This window comes from Marmota flaviventris, chromosome 13 (assembly GCF_047511675.1).
Source record: "Marmota flaviventris isolate mMarFla1 chromosome 13, mMarFla1.hap1, whole genome shotgun sequence".
NCBI lineage: Eukaryota > Metazoa > Chordata > Mammalia > Rodentia > Sciuridae > Marmota > Marmota flaviventris.
In genome coordinates, this window is record NC_092510.1 from 57,198,787 (window position 1) to 57,222,364 (window position 23,578).

Here is a 23,578-nt window from a genome sequence, read left to right on the forward strand (position 1 = left end):
CTGTGATTCTCATCTAGTAACTGGAATACAGCATGAAAGAATTTTTGTGATCCTAAATTTTGATTGGGGGTTGATTATATTTGTCAAAGCTCATTGAACTAAACTTATGATCTGAGAATTTCACCATACATAAATTTTATCTCAATAAAATGACTAATACAGGAAATATGTATTCAGATAAATGGTGTTTGAATGGATTTATATTATTCTTTGAAGAAAAGTGTAATAGAGTAAATTGTTTGCCGACAAACAGAAAACAGAAGAAAACAAACAAACAAATAGAACTCCAGGAACTTCCATGGGTATTTTGCAAGATTAATGGAAAGAATAAAATGATATTAAAACAACAACAAGATGGCAGTAAGGCTAAAAGTAGTATCATGTCATAATCTACTTCTGCACCAGTGAACATGTAAGCTATTTGCAGTGTCTAGAATTGTCTGGGTATCCATTTCAGAAATAGTTGGTGAAAAATGGAGTGATTAAGATTTTAGAACTGATAAGGGAAAAAAAACCAGCTCTGGTTTTAGAAATATATAATTTCTCAAGTGAGAAGATAGATTCTTTCCAAACAAATGTGATCATGTTTTATTTTACCCGTCATAAAGGCAGTGAGACATTTGTTTTGGGAAATGTCCAAAATATCTATGATTTAAATTTTCCAGCCAAAACAATTCTGCTTTTCTGGCATGTATTAATCAATATGCAAAACATTTTGAGGTTTTAAATATTATTCCACATCACACTAATTTATTCTAGTTGAAAAAGATTGGGAGTGCTAGTATTTCTAGCATCATCATATTTTTAATGATTGAGCATAAAACATTTTTCCCTTCAAAAGAGCATAACATAAGAAAAAGTATATATTAGTTGGAGAAATGATATAAGTTAACTGAGAAGCAAATAAGCAAAATAAAATAAAATGAACACCAGGAACTTCTGACCAGTATATAAATAATTTAATATTTATATCTACATACACAATAGCTAGAGCAACTTTTGATAAAGTTATTGACCAACTGCAAAATGAAACAACCATCAAATAGCATTCTGAATTGTCTATCATGGAGATCAACACCCTTCATGTGTTCTTTGATTTAGCCCAGTAGTATTTTTACCATGGTGTAACAAAGTCTATAAACTGCTCAATTAAGCCAGGATTGGTGGCCCACGCCTATAATCCCAGCGGCTCCAGAGACTGAGGCAGGAGGATCACAAGTTCAAAGCTAGCCTCAGCAAAAAGCAAGGTACTAACCAACTCAGTGAGAACCTGTGTCTAAATAAAATACAAAATAGGGCTGAGGATGTGGCTCAGTGGTCTAGTGCCCCTGAGTTCAATTCCTGATACCCCCCAAACAACAACAACAACAACAAACTGTTTAATTGGATAACTTTCAAGTCCATGGCCACATTACCTCATGTCTGCAACATCTTGAAATTTATATTTATGAATCTTGTTGTTTTTTCTGTGTATAACAGCTGGGAATAATAAATACCTGGTATGATGGCACACGGCTGTAATCCCTGTGGCTCAGGAGGGTGAGATAGGAGGATAGCAAGTTCACAGCCAGCCTCAGCCATTTAGTGAGACCCTAAGCAAGTTAGACAAACCTTATCTCAAAATAAAAAGGGTTGGGGAAGTAGCTCAGTGGTAAAGGACCCCTGGGTTCAATTCCCAGTATGACGACAACAACAACAACAACAAAGTAGTTTGCATAATGGACTTTTAAAATTAAAGTTATATATTTTATTTGAGCCTCATATCTTTGGAGAAGGGGAAACAGAAATAAAAGAAGTCAGTCAGAGGTAGTCTGCCATGAAGCCCAGAGATGTGGGGCCCTTGAAGAAGGAAACCCTTTGCTGGAATATCTGCTGAAGGTGAGCCTGGACAGGGAAGGTAGAGAGCGTCCTTGGCATTTATTTGGTAATGTGGCCTGGGAGAGTGATCCCCCCAGTGAGGAGTCAGTAGGCGGAGGAGTCACAAATCCAAGTACTGCTAGGTTTCTTGACCAAGCGGCCCCTTTTGGGTGGGAAGGATTTGCCTGGATTTTCTGACCCCTTATTGCCAGTTCACCTCCCAGGGATACTCATTACATAGGCATTGGGTGAGTACGAATCTGCATGTTGCCCTCTCCTCTCCACTGATGTCTAAGGCCGAGTCTGAGACTGAGTATGGGCAGCATTAGGGTGAGATTGCCATTGCTGCCACTGAGGGTACGCGTGTAAGCCCTTGACCTGGATTTGGGCTGGGGCTCTCTCTCCATCTTCAGCTGTATCTTGGGATCAGTCTCTGTCTCCATCTCTGGTGGGGTTTTGGACTCCAGATCACTCTGGGCTTCCAGTTCCTACTCAAACTGAGTAGGGCTCAGTTCCAGGGTACATCTCAGATTGAGGGTCCAGTTCTGTCTCATTCTCCAGCTCCTGATCTAGGTCTAGGGACAAATACAGCCCCGCATCTTGTTCTGACCCCAGCATGGGCTCCATTTCCAAATCAAACTCCGACCCCTCCTCTTCTACTGGCTCCTGGGCCTTGGCGAGGCTTAGACTTGGATTTTTGTGGCTCTCTGGAAAGTTACTCCTCATTTTATGTCTTGGAAAGTCATTCTTTTTCATGTCTGATTAGGTTTCCTGTATCACTATCTCAGATTCATCCTCGCTTAACTCAGAGAGCTCTGGAAACTTCCTTGATAAGGCAAGCAGCACGGCATAGTGGAGGCTGAGGAACAGCTGGGCCTTGGTGGTGCCTTCATCAAAGAAGTCATTCTTTTTAAATATCCTGACCACAGAGGGGTGACACCCTGCAATGAGCACCAAAATGTTGGCATTTTGGAAAGCATTTGCACATCTGTCTTAATACCACCAAAGTGTGAAAATCAACATATTGCACTATGGAGAAGTCCAGGAGAATGGTGTGGATGCTGGGTTGAAAAGATATGTCTGAGTAAGAGATAGGTGATCTCTCCTGACTTTCAGTAGTATCAGGTGGTGGAAGGAGCTGTTTCTTGAGGGGGATTAGCAAGCCAGACTTTCTCCATATCCCCATACTTTTGTCCTTGAATTCTCTGAGGCGATGAAGATCTCGTGTTTGGCACTTGGTCATCAAATATATGCAGGCCCATGTTTAAGCTCTCCAAATGTGAGCAGCAGACCAGGTTAATGGAGGTTGCATCAAGAGGCTCTTTATTTCCAAATCGTTCCTGGGTGGTGGCTCCAGTTCATCACAGTTGCCAGTACACTACATATGGTGTTTTCATGATGGTGGGGTTCATGTTGTGCCTAATGGATTTAATGTAAGAATATAAAGAAATCATGAATGTAAAAACTTTCTTATGTTCTTGTATAGATACACCACCAGTGAAACTCCACACCATGTACAACCCTAAGAATGGGATCCTAATTAGAATAAGTTATACACCATGTACATATAATATGTCAGCACACACTCTACTGTCATGTATATCTAAAAAGAATGAAATTTTAAAAAATACCAAGAAATATGCTTGAAACTTAGGTCCTAAAAAGTCAAGACAGTGGGCTGTAGCTCAGTGGTAGAGTGCTTGCCTTACACCTGTGAGGCACTGGGTTCCATCCTCAGCACCACATAAAAATAAACAAAATAAAGGTATGCTGTCCATCTATAACTACAAAAAAAAAAAAAAAAGACAAATTACCTGGCATCATAAAGCTTATAGGCTCTAAGATGAAGGTAGAAAACAAAAGAGCTAATTAATAAAAATTTAAGTAGCTGTTACCTTGAAAATCATGTATGTGTCTTCCTGAGAATGATATATTCAAAAACAAGTCTTGAAACTGAGAAACACGAATAGGCTTTATTAGAATTCTCAACAGAAAGAGTTTGGAAGGGCAGGCCAGTGGGAAGCTCCCTGCAAGAAATGAATGTTAATAAAGAAGAAATATAGTGGTTTAGAAAATACTTCAGTGGGCCAGAACTAAAGTGAAGAGGTTGGGGCAAGAAAAACTTGATTTCTTTCACAATGTTGTTTAGGGTTCACTTTACATTTTGGGTATTGAAACACCTGGCTTGCTTCTATACTACTTCACAAATGTATGAAGACAAATTTACTAAGCTAGAGGGATCTACTTAGATCTCATTTATATTTTGGAAATAAATAAGGCCTTTGTAAATATGCAAAAGTAGAGCACTACTTAATTCTGTTTTCTTACTTTTAGATGATCCAAGGAAGCACCCTCATTAAGATGGAAGTATCCAGCATGACAGGTGATTTTTTTAAGAGTAAAGCCTACATGGAGATGGAAAGTAGATTTTTTTCCCCCTGTTTACTTCTTCCAACTCATTTCCCCCAGATAAGCATAAATTAAATAGTAGATTTTAAGAAGTAGTTAAATTATTAGTACTTTAAACAAAGATGGAACACAGAACAGAATGCCTGCTTTGGGCAGACTCTACCCACTGCCTCGAGCAACTTTGCAATTATACTGCCCATTTGTCAAACTATGACCATTGCTGACAATATGGGGAAAGCTGAAAATTACTGACAATTCAGATAGTAGAATAATAGTAATAAAAGAATTTTAATAGTTGCAAGTAGTTTAACTACCACTAATAGCATTATGTGGTATATTTATTGAATGCATGCTTAATATTGTGCTCAGCTCCTCACATTTATGCTACAACTAATTTTTTTTTACAAATTTCTGTGAGATAAGCATCATTTTCATTTCACCATTTCTAAAACTGATGTTCAGACAGAATAAACAAAGTACTCAAGGTCACATAGGTGGAATTTGAATTCAGTTGTTTACTGCTCTAAGCTTAATATTCAAAGGTATCCTTTGATTTTATGATTTAAGACTTCTCCCTTTCAAATATCATTTCAGGACATAGAATGTATCAGAAATAAAATATGTATATTAATTTACATGGTGGCTCTTTGTTCTGCTCAAAGTCCTTCTCCACAGTCTTTATAGAGATCTAACCCTCAGTGCAGTATTTCCTACATTCCTTTAGTTCTTCATTAGGTCTTACTTGCTCAGAACCCCTTGCTTAGGATGCTATATTAGTCTAAAAATGTGGTGAATATGTTCTGTCTCTGTTCATGGATTTTATAGTAAAACTTTATGCATTGTTTATTTGACATATAGTTATTTGTAGCTTGTTTGCCCAAATTATGTACTCCATCCTAGAGTATTTGTATTTTTGGTAAGCTTAATTATTCTTTTCATAAATATTTAATAATTGATACCTTATTTTACTTCCAAGATGTCACCAGCCATTTTTTAAATTTAATTTTGTTTATACTGTCTCATAAAAAAACATTCTTGAAAGGACTTAGAAAAGAAATATGCCTTCCAAATTATGTAAAAAATAAGTTCCCTAAAATAAGAAAGAAAGAAAAAAATCCAGCAATGGAAAATTAGAATAAGGAAAAAAATAGGACTTAGGTTTTAAGGCAGAGCTGAAGAGCACAGGATGGCTTGGTCTACAGAGTTTACCTTCTCCTTTGAACTGAATTGATGAGTGCAAATTCTTAACCCTTCTCAGAAATATTCCAAACTGATTTGATGAGTGCAAATTCTTAACCCTTCTCAGAAATATTCCAAAACTGCAAGGAAGCAATAGAACTTCTTTTTGTAATATCTCTCTCTCTCTCTCTCTCTCTCTCCCCGTATGTGTGTGTGCATGTGTGTTTTACTAGAGGGTGATGAAAATGGTTATCATGAAGAAAAATATGGAACATGACAAGGAGACAATAAGAGAGGTATCCCAGTGCCCTCATTTTCAGGGAAAACCCAAACCAGCAATTGATTGTCTAGCCTATCTGACCATCTGAATGGGATAAGCATCCTCTCCCTATAAAGGGCATCCAAATTGGAAAAGAAGTCAACTTGTCACTCTTTGAAGATGAAATGACCTTACATAAGGATAGCCCCACGATTACCTATAAAAATCTATTAGAATGAATAAATGAATTTAGCAAAGTTGCTGGATACAAAATTAATACACAAAACAAATGGCATTTCTATATGCCAATAGAAACTTACCTTAAGTAGAAATCAAGAAAACAACCTGATGTACAATAACTAAAACAAAAACAGAGACTTAGGAATAAATTCAACCAAAGAGGTAAAAGATTGCAATGATGAAAATTATAAAACATTGTTGAGAGAAATTGGAGAGGACACCAAAAATTGAAAAGACATTCTGTGTTCATGAATTGGGAAAAATCAATATTGTTAAAATGTCCATACTATACAGGGAGAGGAAGATGGCGGCGAGGGGAGTGCATTGCCCCCGTGTGCTGCTTCACTGTGTGGGAGTATGACAAGTCAGGACGGCTAAAGGCTATCTTGTTAGGAATTTCCAGCAATAGTGGGGTGCTCCGGAACCTGGAGGAAGGATTTCCATCGCACGAGGATCGGCTACGGGGACTCAAACGCGAGAGGTTTGTCGCACAGAGGGTAACACTGCTTATTCAGCAAATCGCCCCGCGGCTAGAGTCTGCAGCGCGCGCTGGGAAACGAGGAGATAGCAACGCAGGGATACAGCGCTGCAGTTTCTGCCAGCCGTGCAAGCACCGTACTCAGGGCTGAATTCTGGGTTTGAGACGGGGGAAGGAAGCGGTCCATCTCGGTTCTCCACACCGGTCAGACCACAGAGGAGGCCAGCAGCCACCATGTTGGAAAGCTGACGTCACCATCCCTGTTTTCGACTGACCGCAGCTCATTCAGCCATAGAACAGGTAATTTCAGGCTGCCATTCGCCTGTGGCTTGCAGACAGATTGCTAGGGTTCAGTGCCTGGGGGCTTCTTAGAACCTGATCTTATCGGAGCGAACACCGAGCGAGGGGCGGCCGAGTTCCAGCTCCCGGAACCGATCTGGCACAGGGCTGGGGAGCCTGCGGAGGCTGCTTCTTGGACCCTGCTCCTATCAGAGCATACACCAAGCACTAAGCGGCCGAATTCCGGCTCCCGGAACTGAGCCCGCGGGGACTGCTTCTTGGAGCCTACTCTTATCGGAGCTTACACCGAGCACGGAGCGGCCGAGTTCCGGCTCCCGGAACTGCCCTGGCTCAGGGCTAGGAGCCCACGGAAACTGCTTCTTGGTCCGGGTCCTGCTGAGGGCAGGTCAGGACTCACCCGTTGCTTTGGTTGCCCGGCAAGGGGAACGAAATGCTGCCATTCGCATAGGATACCAACATGGCAGAGATCTGATGTCATCAGAAAGCGGCGGAGGAGAGAACTTCATCAATACCAGCGGCGACAGAAACAGTTGGTCTCCTGGTAGGGGGGGTGAGGCACAGACACCCGAGTCTCCTCAATTGTCGTCGAGCCAGAGGGGAAGAGCCGGGCCGCCGCCAGCGCCCGGAGCAGGCCCAGCGGCTCGCCAGCGTGGTGACCGCGTGACCCCAATGGGAGAGGGGGCGGAGCGGAGCCGCCACCCGCACCCGCAAGGTGGGCAGACTCGCGACCCAGTGGTACATGGGCGTGGTAGGAGGGGCAGGGCAGAGCCGCCGCCCGCGCTTGCAAGGTAAACAGACCTGTCACAGACTGGCGGGTCAGGCCCAGTGGCCTGACAGTGTGGTACACACGTCACCCCAACTGGAGTAGGGGCAGAGCAGATCCTTCTCCCACGCCCGGATCAGGCCCTGCCGGTGTGGTGGCCACGTGACCCCAATTGGAGTGGGGGCGGAGCGGAACCGCCACCCATGCCCGCAGGGTGAGCAGACCTGTGACCAACCTGCAGATCAGGCCCAGGGGTCCGCAGGCGTGGTAGGAGGGGCAGGGCAGATACGCCGCCCGCGCCTCCAAGGTAGGCAGACTTGCGACAGACCGGCGGATCAGGCCCAGGAGCCTGCCGGCGTGGTACACACACCACCCTAATTGGAGTATGGGCAGAGCAGAGTCGCCGCCCGTGCCAGGAACAGGCCCAGCGACCTGCAGGCGGGGTAGTCACGACACCCCAATTGGAGTAGGGGCAGAGCAGAGCCGCCACCCGTACCCGAAAGGTGGGCAGATCTGCGACCGACCAGCGGGACAGGCCCAGTGGCCTGCCGGTACGACAGACACGTCACCCCATTTGGAGTAGGGGCAGAGTAGGGCCGCCGCCCGCGCCTGCAGGGTAGGCAAACCTGCAACGGACCGGCGGATCAGGCCCGGTGGCTTGCCGGCGTGGTACACTCGTCACCCCAATCGGAGTAGGGGCAGAACAGAGCCGCCGCCAGTGCCCAGAACAGGCCCAGTGACCTGCTGGCGTGGTAGCCACGACACCCCAATTGGAATAAGGAGAGAGCAGAGCCGCCGCCCGCGCCTGCAGGAAAGATACGCAAGCAGTATGAAAAGACAAGGAAAGAAAGGACCACAAGCAATGCAGGTCAACGCAACTTTAGAAGAGGTAACAGCTGCAGCAGATGGAATGTCAGATAAAGAATTCAGGATATACATGCTTCAGATGATCTGGAGTATCAAGGAAGACATTAGACAGCAAAATCAGACAATGAAAGATCACTTCGACAATGAATTACGCAAACAAATCCAGGAAGCAAAGGATCAACTATACAGGGAGATAGAGGTTATAAAAAACAAACAAACAGAAATCCTAGAAATGCAGGAAGCAATAAACCAACTTAAAAACTCAATGGAGAATACTACCAGAAGAGTAGAACACTTAGAAGATAGAACATCAGACAATGAAGACAAAGTATTTCAACTGGAAAAGAACATAGACAGCTCAGCAAGACTGTTAAGAAACCATGAGCAGAACATCCAAGAAATATGGGATAACATTAAGAGACCAAACTTAAGAGTCATTGGGATACAGGAAGGTACAGAGCTCCAAACCAAAGGAATGAGCAGTCTATTCAATGAAATAATACAAGAAAACTTCCCAGACTTGAAGAATGAGACAGAATCCCAAATCCTAGAAGCCTACAAGACGCCGAATGTGCAAAATCATAAGAGATCCACACCTAGACACATTATAATGAAGATGCCCAACATACAGAATAAGGAGAGAATTTTAAAAGCTACAAGAGAAAGGAAGCAGATTACATTTAGGGGTAAGCCAATCAGGATAACAGCTGATCTTTCAACACAGACTCTGAAAGCTAGAAGATCCTGGAATAACATATTTCAAACACTGAAAGAAAATGGGTTCCAACCAAGAATTGTGTATCCAGCGAAATTAAGCTTCAGGATGGAAGATGAAATTAAAACCTTCCACGATAAACAAAAGTTTAAAGAATTCGCAGCTAGAAAACCATCTCTTCAAAACATCCTTGGCAAAACATTACAGGAAGAGGAAATGGAAAATAACAATGAAAACCAACAGTGGGAGGTAGGACAGTAAAGGGGGGGGAATAATCAAAGAGGAAAACAAACCATGTTTAGTAACAGAAATAAACAAATATGGCTGGAAGAACAACCCATATCTCAATAATAACCCTAAATGTTAATGGCTTAAACTCACCAATTAAGAGACACAGGCTAGTAGAATGGATCACAAAATAAGACCCAACAATATGCTGCCTACAGGAGATGCATTTGATAGGAAAAGACATACATAGGCTGAAGGTGAAAGGTTGGGAAAAATCATATCACTCATATGGACTTCGGAAACAAGCAGGAGTGTCCATACTCATATCAAATAAAGTAGATTTCAAGCCAAAGTTAATCAAATGGGATAAAGAGGGACACTACATACTGCTTAAGGGAACCATACACCAACAAGACATAACAATCATAAATATTTATGCCCCAAACAATGGTGCAGCTATGTTCGTCAAACAAACTATTCTCAAGTTCAAGAGTCTAATAGACCACCATACCATAATCATGGGAGACTTCAACACATCTCTCTCGCCACTGGACAGATCTTCCAAACAAAAGTTGAATAAGGAAACTATAGAACTCAATAACACAATTAATAACCTAGACTTAATTGACATATATAGAGTATACCACCCAACATCAAGCAGTTATACTTTTTTCTCAGCAGCACATGGATCCTTCTCAAAAATAGATCATATATTATGTCACAGGGCAACTCTTAGACAATATAAAGGAATAGAGATAATACCATGCATCTTATCTGATCATAATGGAATGAAACTGAAAATCAACGATAAAAGAAGGAAGGAAAAAGCATACATCACTTGGAGAATGAACAATAGGTTACTGAATGATCAGTGGGTTATAGACGACATCAAGGAGGAAATTAAAAAATTCTTAGAGATAAATGAAAACACAAACACAACATATCGGAATCTATGGGACACATTGAAAGCAGTTCTAAGAGGAAAATTCATTGCTTGGAGTTCATTCCTTAAAAAAAGAAAAAACCAACAAATGACCTCATACTTCATCTCAAAATCCTTGAAAAAGAAGAGCAAAACAACAGCAAAAGAAGTAGAAGGCAAGAAATAATTAAAATCAGAGCTGAAATTAATGAAATCGAAACAAAAGAAACAATTGAAAAAATTGACAAAACTAAAAGTTGGTTCTTTGAAAAAATAAACAAAATCGACAGACCCTTAGCGATGCTAGCGAAGAGAAGAAGAGAGGGAACTCAAATTACTAGCATATGGGATGAAAAAGGCAATATCACAACAGACACTTCAGAAATACAGAAGATAATCAAAAACTATTTTGAATCCTCATACTCCAATAAATTAGAAGATAGTGAAGGCATAGATAAATTTCTTAAGTCATATGATCTGCCCAGATTGAGTCAGGAGGATATAGACAATCTAAACAGACCAATATCAATTGAGGAAATAGAAGAAACCATCAAAAGACTACCAACTAAGAAAAGCCCAGGACCGGATGGGTATACAGCAGAGTTTTACAAAACCTTTAAAGAGGAACTAATACCAATACTTTTCAAGCTACTTCAGGAAATAGAAAAAGAGGGAGAACTTCCAAATTCATTCCAGGAGGCCAACATCACTCTGATACCTAAACCAGACAAAGACACTTCAAAGAAAGAAAACTACAGACCAATATCTCTAATGAACCTAGATGCAAAAATCCTCAATCAAATTCTGGCGAATCGGATACAAAACATATCAAAAAAATTGTGCACCATGATCAAGTAGGATTCATCCCTGGGATGCAAGGCTGGTTCAATATATGGAAATCAATAAATGTTATTCACCACATCAATAGACTTAAAAATAAGAACCATATGATCATCTCGATAGATGCGGAAAAAGCATTCAACAAAGTACAGCATCCCTTTATGTTCAAAACTCTAGAAAAACTAGGGATAACAGGAACATACCTCAATATTGTAAAAGCAATCTATGCTAAGCCTCAGGCTAGCATCATTCTGAATGGAGAAAAACTGAAGGCATTCCCTCTAAAATCTGGAACAAGACAGGGATGCCCTCTCTCTCCACTTCTGTTCAACATAGTTCTCGAAACACTGGCCAGAGCAATTAGACAGACAAAAGAAATTAAAGGCATAAAAATAGGAAAAGAAGAACTTAAATTATCACTATTTGCAGATGATATGATTCTATACCTAGCAGACCCAAAAGGCTCTACAAAGAAACTATTAGGGCTAATAAATGAATTCAGCAAAGTGGCAGGATATAAAATCAACACGCATAAATCAAAGGCATTCCTGTATATCAGCGACAAATCCTCTGAAATGGAAATGAGGACAACCACTCCATTCACAATATCTTCAAAAAAATAAAATACTTGGGAATCAACCTAACAAAAGAGGTGAAAGACTTATACAATGAAAACTACAGAACCCTAAAGAGAGAAATAGAAGAAGATCTTAGAAGATGGAAAAAATATACCCTGTTCATGTATAGGCAGAACTAACATCATCAAAATGGCGATATTACCAAAAGTTCTCTATAGGTTTAATGCAATGCCAATCAAAATCCCAATGGCATTTCTTGTAGAAATAGAGAAAGCAATCATGAAATTCATATGGAAAAATAAAAGACCCAGAATAGCAAAAACAATGCTAAGCAGGAAGTGTGAATCAGGCGGTATAGCGATACCAGACTTCAAACTATACTACAGAGAAATAGTAACAAAAACAGCATGGTACTGGTACCAAAACAGGCGGGTGGACCAATGGTACAGAATAGAGGACACAGAAACCAATCCACAAAACTACAACTATCTTATATTTGATAAAGGGGCTAAAAGCATGCAATGGAGGAAGGATAGCATCTTCAACAAATGGTGCTGGGAAAACTGGAAATCCATATGCAACAAAATGAAACTGAATCCCTTTCTCTCGCCATGCACAAAAGTGAATTCAAAATGGATCAAGGAGCTTGATATCAAATCAGAGACACGCCGTCTGATAGAAGAAAAAGTTGGCTACGATCTACATTCGGTGGGGTCGGGCTCCAAATTCCTCAATAGGACACCCATAGCACAAAAGTTAATAACTACAATCAACAAATGGGACTTACTCAAACTAAAAAGTTTTTTTCTCAGCAAAAGAAACAATAAGAGAAGTAAATAGGGAGCCTACACCCTGGGAACAAATCTTTACTCCTCACACTTCAGATAGAGCCCTTATATCCAGAGTATACAAAGAACTCAAAAAATTAGACAATAAGAGAACAAACAACCCAATCAACAAATGGGCCAAGACCTGAACAGACACTTCTCAGAGGAGGACATACAGTCAATCAACAAGTACATGAAAAAATGCTCAACATCTCTAGCTGTCAGAGAAATGCAAATCAAAACCACCCTAAGATACCATCTCACTCCAGTAAGATTGGCAGCCATTATGAAGTCAAACAACAACAAGTGCTGGCGAGGATGTGGGGAAAAGGGTACACTTGTACATTGCTGGTGGGACTGCAGATTGGTGCAGCCAATTTGGAAAGCAGTATGGAGATTTCTTGGAAAGCTGGGAATGGAGCCACCATTTGACCCAGCTATTCCCCTTCTCGGTCTATTCCCTAAAGACCTAAAAAGAGCATGCTACAGGGACACTGCTACATCTATGTTCATAGCAGCACAATTCACAATAGCAAGACTGTGGAACCAACCTAGATGCCCTTCAATAGACGAATGAATAAAAAAAATGTGGCATTTATACACAATGGAGTATTACTCTGCATTAAAAAATGACAAAATCATAGAATTTGCAGGGAAATGGATGGCATTAGAGCAGATTATGCTAAGTGAAGCTAGCCAATCCCTAAAAAATAAATGCCAAATGTCTTCTTTGATATAAGGAGAGTAACTAAGATCAGAGTAGGGACGAAGAGCAGGAGAAGAAGATTAACATTTAACAGGGATGAGAGGTGGGAGGGAAAGGGGGAGAGAAGGGAAATTGTATGGAAATGGAAGGAGACCCTCAGGGTTATACAGTGGAGGGGGTAGAGAGAGAGGAGGGGAGGGGAGGGGAGAGGTGGGGAGGGGGGAGGGGGGAGGATGGGAAAGGCAGCGGAGCACAACAGACACTAGTATGGCAATATGTAAATCAATGGATGTGTAACTGATGTGATTCTGCAATCTGTGTATGGGGTGAAGGTGGGAGTTCATAACCCACTTGAATCAAAGTGTGGAATATGATATGTCAAGAAATTTGTAATGTTTTGAACAACCAACAATAAAAAATAAAAAATAAATGACCATACTACTCAAAGTGATTTATATATTCAGTGAAATCCCTATCAAAATCCTATTGACATTCTTTACAGTACTAGAAAAAACAATTCTAAAATTAATATGGAGCAACAACCTTTTCGCCCAAGAAGAGCCAAACATATTTTGAGCAAAAAGAAGCATTACTAATCTGACCCCAAAATATAATACACAGTTATAATAATCCAAACAGTGTGATACTTAGACCAGTGCAACAGAATAGAAAGCCTGGAAGTATACCCATGCATTTTTAGCAAACTCTTTTTACTAAAGATGCTCAGAACAAACATTGGAGAAAGAACAGCCTATTCAACAAGTGGTGTTGGGGAAATTGGATATCCTCATGAAGAAGAATGACCCTCATTTCTCACTAGTTGCAAAGATAAACTCAAAAATAGATTAAAACTTAAACAAAAAACTTGAAACTACTAGAAAAAAATATGGGGGAAATGTTTCAGGACATGGGAAAGGGGAAGGATTTTTTGGACAAGACACCCAAAGCACAAGAAACAGAAGAAAAATACTCACTTAAGATTATGTAAAACTAAAAATCTTCCTTAGAACACGGGAAACACTCAACAGAGTGCAAAGGCAACCTACATAACGGGAGAAAATATTCCTAATGTATACATTTGACAAAGCATTGGTACCCAGAATACATAAGGGACTACAAAACTCAATAGTAATGTATCAGATAACCTGATTAAAAAATAGGCAATAGACCTAAATAGATATTTCTCAAAAGAAGACATGCAAATGGGCAACTGGTGTGTGAAGAAATGCTTAACCTCATTAATTATCAGGGAAATGCATATCAAAATCACAGTGAGTTGTCATCTCACCTTAGTAAGAATGGCTATTATAAAAAAGTTTGAAAATAAAAAGTGCTAACAAGGATGTGGAAAAAATGGAACGCTTGTACACTGTTGGTGGTAATGTAAATTAGTAGAGTCATTATAAAAAGCAGTATGGGATTTCCTTCAAAAAATTAAAACTAGAACTAGTCTTGCTATGGTCTAGCAATCCCACTACTGGATATGTTTCCAGAAGAAATGAAATCAGTATGTTGAAGAGACATCTGCATTCCTGTTTGTTGCAGCAACTATTCACAATAGCCAAGAAATGGAAATAATACAAGTTTTCCATCAACTGATGAGTGGATAAATAAAATGAGGTACATCTACATCATGAAACACTATTCAGCCATTGAAAAGGATGACTGAATGATTTCATAGAAGTTGAGACTGGAATGGTGGTTACCAGAATATGGGGAAAGTAAGTGGGGTAGAGATGGAGAGAGGCTGGTCAATGGGTACTAAAGTTTTTTTACACAGAGAAAAAAAAAATATCAAGAGCCCTCTTCTTCCTCAATTGGAGTGAGCATCAATAGAGGTCATTTAAAACTATTAGTATACTGTGTATGTGCCCCAAATAAACTTTATCTCTCACATAAATACATAGGCATGTGTCATGCTTTAGGATAGTGGAAAAGGAATAGAAAGCAGTCACATTTGTCTTCAAACTGAACTTCAGAACAAAAACAAGCATCACATGGAGCAGAAAGTCAATAATAACACCCCCACTAAAACAGAAAATAGAGCCCCTTAAACATGATTGAGGTGAAAGGAAATGGTACAATTAATATGGAAGTATTGTGTTATTGACTAGTAGTAGGAACACAGACAAAATGAGAAAACAATAAGAAGACAGGGATATAACATTAAAATAAAAAAACCCAGTCTAGAAGAAAATATAACTTAAGAAAGAGAAATTCATTTCATGTTTATGAAAAAGAGCATTATTTCAGAAAACTGATTCTCAAGGAGGAAATGACTTGAGGTAATGTGAGTGTGTAATAATAAAGGATTAATTGACTAACAAAAAATATTTAGGAAAATGATTATTAAAGGACTTAAAAAAATAAATTGAAAACATTAAGAAACTAAAAGCCAAATCATGATAATAGGAAGAAGTTTGAGATGACCATACATATTAAAAAGATAAAAAAATGAAAGGATCTAATAAAACATACAGTCCAGTATCTGTAGTTTGTATCTGTGGGTTAGAGATTTAAATAAGTGAAGGAAAAGTATAATGAATCAAAAGGCCAAATAAAATATTAAAACCCCTGAAATAATTATTAGATTTTAAAATCAAAATGAACACCATGATCCAGAAAAATCTGACAGTGAATGTTGCAAACCAAAACATTTTCTCTTTGCATAGCTGAATATTTAAGCAATTTTCAAAAAAAAAAAAGAATTAATTAGGTGTGCAGGAAGAAAAGTGAACTGGGGTGGCGTGGGGGAATTTAGAAGTCTAGTGTTATACCTCCTACTGGCTCCAGTAATATTTTAGACAGGGGGCTAACAATCAAAGATTTTCAAAAGTCTAAACCGACTCTATAGCCAGTCAAGATATTCTCTCTCTCTCTCTCTCTCTCTCTCTCTCTCTCTCTCTCTCTCTCTACACACACACACACACACACACACACACACACACACACACTCTTGAAAAGATAGTCCTTTGATACCAAAGATTTTATTTTTTCCAATTTCCTGAGTTTGTGATTTCGGGAAATGTTTTTATTTACTTTTCTCTTTATGTTTGTTCATTTCATTTAAATCTTTTATTAGTCTATAAACGTTTAATACTTTTTAAAAAAGTGACTTTGGGGGATAGGGAGGGCAGCAGAATACAATTGACACTAGGATTGCTATATGTATACACATGGATGTACAACCAATGTGATCCTGCAATCTGTACACATGGAAAAATGAGAATTCATACTCTATTTGAATTAAATGTATGATATGTCAAGATCATTGTATTGTCTTGAACAACTAATAAAAAAAGTGACTTCTTTAAGCGAAAACTTCATTTGATGATAAGCAATTTCACTACACCTTTCCATTCTAGTCAACCCTTATAGAACATTTCATTAATAAAACAAATATGCTTTTGTGTATGTAACATTTCACCTGTATTCTTTCAAGGTAGGAATTTGTTATTCTTTGCGTTATCAACCATACCTGGCATATACATGTACTTGATACAGGATTATTGAGTGAATAAATGCATAAATGAATGAATGAATGAGATAAGTAACTTTTAGGCAACAACATATACTTTGCCTTTTACTTTGGTATATTTTATCTCTTTGAACAAAAATCTATTTTAAAACAAAGCAAATAAACAAGAGTAATATACATTGAATTAAAAAATCAAACAAACCCTTAAGAAATTTTTCCTCAGGATGGGTATGTAGCTCAGTGGTAAAATGCTTGCTTAGCATTTGCTAGACCCTGAATTCAACCTCCAATCCCCAGTACTGAATTTTTTTTTAAGTAAATGATTACTTGCAGAAATTTTTCTATATTTGCAGGTATAGTCTTTCAAAAGTTGAATTTGAGACACTGCAATTTCCATTCATCCGAACATTTGATATTTGGCCAAGGTTTTACATAACTGTCCTTCTGATAACATGGTAATGGATTGGGCCTGTATTTTATTTGCTTATTATACAGTGTGATGATATAACTTTACTTTGTTAATAGTCATTCCTTGGTTTCCCCAGGCTTTCATGTATTCTGTCTTACACAATTTGTGTCTTGCAAAAGTTATCTGTACGCCCAAGTTCCCCTCTAATCATCATAAAAATCATCATGTATCTTTTCTAGCACTTGAACTGAGGGGAAAAAAGCCCTGGTTTGAGTACAATGGAGACAATCGCAAAAGGTTGAAGACAAAAGATTCTGCAGAAATTAAAGGAAAAGCTGCTAAAGGGCATGACAGCTCTTTTTGTTATTTTCTGGGCTGTAATTTATGAAATCAGTTTTCATTTTGAAAGTTCCCTAATTTTCTCCCACTTCAGTCTGTGATGTAGCGCATGAGTATTGAAGACAGACAGCCCCTCAAAATGATCCAATCAGGTGGTATTTGTAAGAAAGCTGCAGGCTGTTACTTGGATGTCTTAGTGGCAGACTTCATAATCTCCTATCTTTAGCTAAAGAAAACTGTTTGTTACAGATTCCTAAGTTCAGTTCACCAAAATGAATTCAACAAATTGTTTTTGGAATTAGGTATTGTCTCTGAATTCTAGTTATAAATGACTTGTTTACACTAAATTCCCAATCCCATATGGTCCAGCTTCTCTGGGAACACATGTCTCTTAGCAGGCTTGGGTGTTCTTAGGAAAAGAGGCTGTCATAGTTTCTCTTTGGTATTAAAACAGATACTTTCAACTTTTTTGTATTTTTAAATGTGGGCTAGCCAACATATGGAAACAAGCTAATTGTCCCGCAGTGGATGGATGAATTAGAAAATGCAGTGTATGGACATGATAGAATATTATTCAGCCACAAGAGAAAAAAGAAAGCTTGTGATTTGGGACTACATGGATGAACTTGGAATACACTATATTAAGCAAAACATGCCACAGAAAAACAGTGCTGTTATGACCTCACTTACATGTACTTATATATGAAATCTAAAACAAAAACAAAAACAAAAACTCATAGAAACAGAATGGTGGTCACCAGGGGCTGGGAGTTAGGGAAAATGGAGAGATTTTGATCAAAGTGTATAAGCTTTTAGTAATAAAATGAATTATTTCTGGAGATGTGATGTATAGCATGTGAATATAATTAATAATAATGATTACAAACTTGAAATTCACTGAAAATAGATTTTAATTGTTCTCACCACACACAGCTATTGGAGGTGGTGGATATGTTAATCAGCTTGGTAATCACTTCATAGTATCAAAGCATCATACTATCCACCTTAAATGTGTATAATTTTATTTATTAGTTATACCTCAATAATGCTGGGAAAAAATAAATTGAAAGAATCCATGAGGTGTGGAAGCAATGAGGACTCCAGAAGTAAAATTTATAGAGAGGGAAGAAGTTTTAAGTTGTGAGGATTTCAAGATTTTCATTTCCGTGACGTCATTCTATTCCTTAATATCAGTTTAGAATCTGAAGTAGGTCATGCTTTTGATAGACAGGATTCTTAACAAAAGACAGAAAAACAAGGAAATTTTTGATGGTCCTACAATGAAGAGCAAAAAAAAAAAAATTGTAGCATTAATACACTGGAATGTTTTTATGGTTTGGATGAGAGGTGTCCCCAAAAAGCTTACATGTAAGACAATGCAAAAAGGTTGGAGGAGAAATGATTGGGTTATAGCCTTAGCCTAATTAGTGAATGAATGCCTGATGGGATTAACTGAATGGTTACTGGAGACACTGCACAACAGTAATGATAATAAACAAAAACAAGCTATTGTGCAGTGTCACACTGTATGAAAATGCCACATTTTAAAATCTTTTATTGGACATATGGATTATTTCTAGGTGCCAGCTGTTTCGAATGAAGCTGTTTGGATTTTTGTACATGGACTTAGTGGGTACAGGCACAGATTTACCTGAGTCTGTACTGAGGAGAGAAATTGCTGTGGCATATGGTAGTCTATGCTCAGTTTCATTAGATAATGTCATTGAGTTCTCCAAAATAGTTGCAAAAAAATTTCCTGTCTACTAGCAATGTACAAGGTTGTATTTTCTCCATTTCTTCACTTACACTTAAGTCAGTTCTTTTTATTTAAACATTCTGAAAAGTGTTTGATTATGATCTCAATTCAAGTTTAATTTTCACTTTTACAATGAGTAATGATAATGATGACAGTTTCTTTTCATATAATTTGCAAATTTTCTGCTCATCTTTACCATTTTAAAATTAACATTATGTTTTCCTTATGGATTTTTAGGGGTGCATTATATATTCTGTATATTGACACTGTACCAGGTACTTGTACTATACAAACTTTCCATGTCTGTGGCCTGCCAATTCCAATTTTATTTATTTATTTAAAATAAATATTTTTTTAGTTGTTAATGGACCATTATTTATTTTTTTAATTTATTTATTGACATGTGGTGCTGATAATTGAACCAAGTGCCTCACCCATTCTAGGCAAGTGCTCTGCCACTGAGCCACAACTCCAGCCCCAATTCCAATTGAGAAATGAAAGTTCGATGTTAATAAATTTTAGTGAAATTCAGATGATTAATTTTTAAATGTGTTATCCGAGTATAAAATTTCAAATGTCTTTGTTACTTAAGATCACCTTTTCTCAGATCTTTGTGCTTTCATGTAAGTTGTATGTTGAGCTCATCGATCTACAACCCCCCAAAAAAAATTTGCTGAGAGGTTGATATCAACTACATTGAATTTATAGGTCAACTTTTAGTGACACAGCATCTTAATAATATTGAGCCTTACACTGAGCTCTCCAGTAATTGAGATATTCTTTAGTTTCACTAAACTAAATGGTCGAATAATAAAAACTCAGACTGTGACTTGTCAAACCAGAGTTTTAGTCTTGGGTGTTTTTTCCAGTCTTCACTGAGCTAACTCTCATGTCTGGAGTTGGCTATTTGCTGAGATTGGCTGGCTATCATCCACTGCAGAGCAGCTCAACTCCATAGGTTTCTCCCATCCATCAACAGGATAACTTGGGCAAGTTCTCATGGTGAAAGTAGAGGTGCAGAGGAAGACAAGTTCAACAGTGAAAATATGTTTAAAGCCTTTGCTTGAGTTTCATTCCCTCATAGCCCACTGGTCAAAGCACATCACATAGCTACTCACAGCATATAAGTTTGGATACAATCCCTTACCCAAAATGGGAGAGAACTTGAAAGTTATATACACAGCATACAGACATAGGAAGGGGTGAAGAATCTAGGTCATTAATGCTATCTACAATGCTTTTGTAAACCTGATAACTTCTGTTTCTTTTGGATAGATTGGTTATGTTGTTAGTACTATGTTAATAAAAGTACTGATAAAGGACATGTGTTTTATTTATGATTCTTCTCTTATGGAAGGACCTAAGGATTTTCAAAAATTAATTAATTTATTTATTTTAATTAGGTATATATGACAGCAGAATACATTTTTGTTCATTGTAACCAATTGCAGCACAATTTTTCATTTCTCTGCTTGAATACGATATAGTGTCACACCGTATGTGCAGTCATACATATACCTAGGCTAATGATGTCCATCTCATTCCACCATCTTTCCTGCCCCATCCCCCTCCCCATCTCGCCCTCCTCTTTGCCCAATCTTCCATTTTTCTCATGACCCCTCCACATTATGGATCAGCATCCACTTATCAGAGAGAACATTCGGCCTTTGGTTTTGGGGATTGGCTTACTTTGCTTAGCATGCTATTCTCCAATTTCATCCATTTACCTGCAAATGCCATGATTTTATCCTCTTTTAATGCTGAGTAATATTCTATTGTGTATATATACCACAGTTTCTTTATCCATTCATCTATTGAAGGGCATCAAGGTTGGTTTCATAGTTTAGCTATTGTGAATTGAGCTGCTATAAATATTGATGTGACTGCATTACTATAATATGCTGATTTTAAGTCTTTTGGATATAGACCAAGCTGAGGATATTTTTGATGGATATAGAATTCTAGATTGACAGTTTTCTTCTGGTTTTTTAATTTTTCCTGTTGTCTAGTGAGCAGTCTGCATTTACTTTATTTTTGTTCCTATTTATATAAGTGTATTCTTTTTCTTAAAAGTAAACCTCTAATTTTAGAGCAGTTTTAAATTCACAGAAAAATTATAAAGATAGTACAGAGAGGTTTCATTGCTTCCATATAGGCAGTTTCTCTAATTATGACATCTTATATTAGCATTGTACATTTGTAATAATTAATTAAGCAGTATTTATTCATTATTAATTAACTATGCTCATACTTTAATCAGATTTTTTAGTTTTTACATAATGTCCTTTTTCTGTTCCAGGATCTCAAACCATGGTTAGTTATCATATCTCTATAAGCCCCTCTTGACTAAGACAATCTCTCATACTTTATTTATTTATTTTTTAATATTTGTTTTTTAGTTGTTTTTTGGACACAATAACCTTTTATTTTATTTTTATATGGTGCTGAGGATTGAATCCAGTGCCTCAAGCATGTTAGGTGAATGCTTTACCATTGAGCCACAACTCCAGCCCCTCAGACTTTATTTTTTATGACAATGTTTTAGAAATCTTGATAATTTTTAGAAGCACAGTTGTTTTAGTCATTTTTTTTTTTTGCTTCTGTGACCAAAAGACCTGACAAGACCAATTAGAGGAGGAAAAGTTTATTTTGCGGCTCATAATTTCAGAGGTCTCAGTCCATAGATAGCCAACTCCATTCCTGAGGGCCTGAGGTGAGGCAGAACATCATGGCGAAAAGGTGTGGTGGAGGAAAGTGGCTCAGGACATCACACCCAAAAGCAGAGAGAGCTCTTGCTTGCTAGATACAAAATATAAACCCCCAAAATATGTCCCTCAGGGACCCACCTCCTCTGGCCACAACCTACCTGCCTACTGTTACCATCTGGTTAATACCTATCAGAGAATTATGGCACAAATTATGTTAAAATTCTCATAATCCAATCATTTCACCTTTAATTGTTTTTTTTTTTTTTGCTGTCTTACAATGAGTTTTTTGGGGGACACTTCATATCTAAACCATAACAATAGGTCAGGTATTTTCAAGGATGTCCCTTTTAAAAAATTTGATGCTTTCTCATGAATAGCCTGGGATTCTGGGTATGCATGGAGGGAAAATATCAAGGTGAATCATGGAGGAAAAGCTATTATATCGCAACATGTTAAAAGGACAGACAATCAACATGCCATATCAATGTTGATGTCAATCAAGCCTAATTACCTGGCTGAGATAGAGATTGTTGTTTGTTTCTTCTTTGTCAAGTCCTACTTGTACTTTATCATACTGTACTATTTGGAAGGAAGTCACTAGGCACAATTCACATTTAGTGAATGAAGACTTAGCTTTGTCGTTTTAAGGGTAGCTACCATTATATTTGCAATTGTTCCCCATTTTGTATTTACTTCAATAATTTATTTTTATTCATATGAATTTATGGGTAATTGCATGAATATTTATTTATTTATTTTTGCTTTGGCTTATAGTCTAATACTACTTTAATTACTTTTATGTTCATATAGTTTGAATTTGATTCATTACAGGCCATTTCAGTTGAGTCATGTCCCTTTGACATACTATATTGCTATTTTTAGGTTGCTTAACTTTTAACTCTCAATTTTCAGAAACTAGGAGATGATTAAGGCTCATCTTACATATTATTTGCCAAAGTTAGAGAATCAGAAATTTCCTTAACCAGCCATGATTCCTTTTATTGGTAGGATGTGTCCTTCAACTTTGTCCTGCTATTCAGTATTGTATTGACTATCGCAGGTCTTTGGCCTTTTCATATAGGACAAAACTAGTTTGTCAATATGAAATACTCCAGTTTAGTTTTATAATGATGAATTTCTCTGTTCCTCAATAGTTGTTGGCATCCCTCCCATACTTTCAGTAATATTTTCTCTTTGCCTTGATTGTCTGTAGTTTAAATATGACATACCTTGGTGTAGGGTTTTTTTTTTTTTTTGTATTTATCTTTTGTTCTCTGAGCATCCTGGATCTGTGATCTAATTAAGACCTATCATTAATTTTTTTTAAGTCAGCTGTTATTATTTCAAATAGTTCTTCTGTTCCAGATTGTCTTCTCTCTTCTTATATTCTAGTTATAATATCTAACTTGTTTTCCAGGCTTATTTATTTTTTCCTTGGCCATGTCCAGAATTTGATGAGCCCACCAAAGACATTCTCCATTTCAATTTTGGTGTTTTTGACACCCTTTTCTTTTGAGTCTTTCTCAGGGTTTCAATCCCTATATGTCTATAACCCACCTTTCTTGTATGTTTTCTAATAAGTTCTTTAACCTATTAATCATAATTATTTCAAACTCTTTCCCTCATAATTTCAATGTCTGTTTTATATCTGTAATAGTTTCTGGTATTTTCAGACTGTCTCTATCTTCTCCCATGTTTAAGAACACACAGGGTGTATCAG

General features: G+C 37.9%; 1 pseudogene; it reads right to left on the reverse strand.

The window, feature by feature from the left end:
• Positions 1–2,070: 2,070 nt before the first annotated feature.
• The window catches only part of LOC139701484 (testis anion transporter 1 pseudogene), a 43,635-nt pseudogene continuing 22,127 nt past the window's right edge, over positions 2,071–23,578 (reverse strand).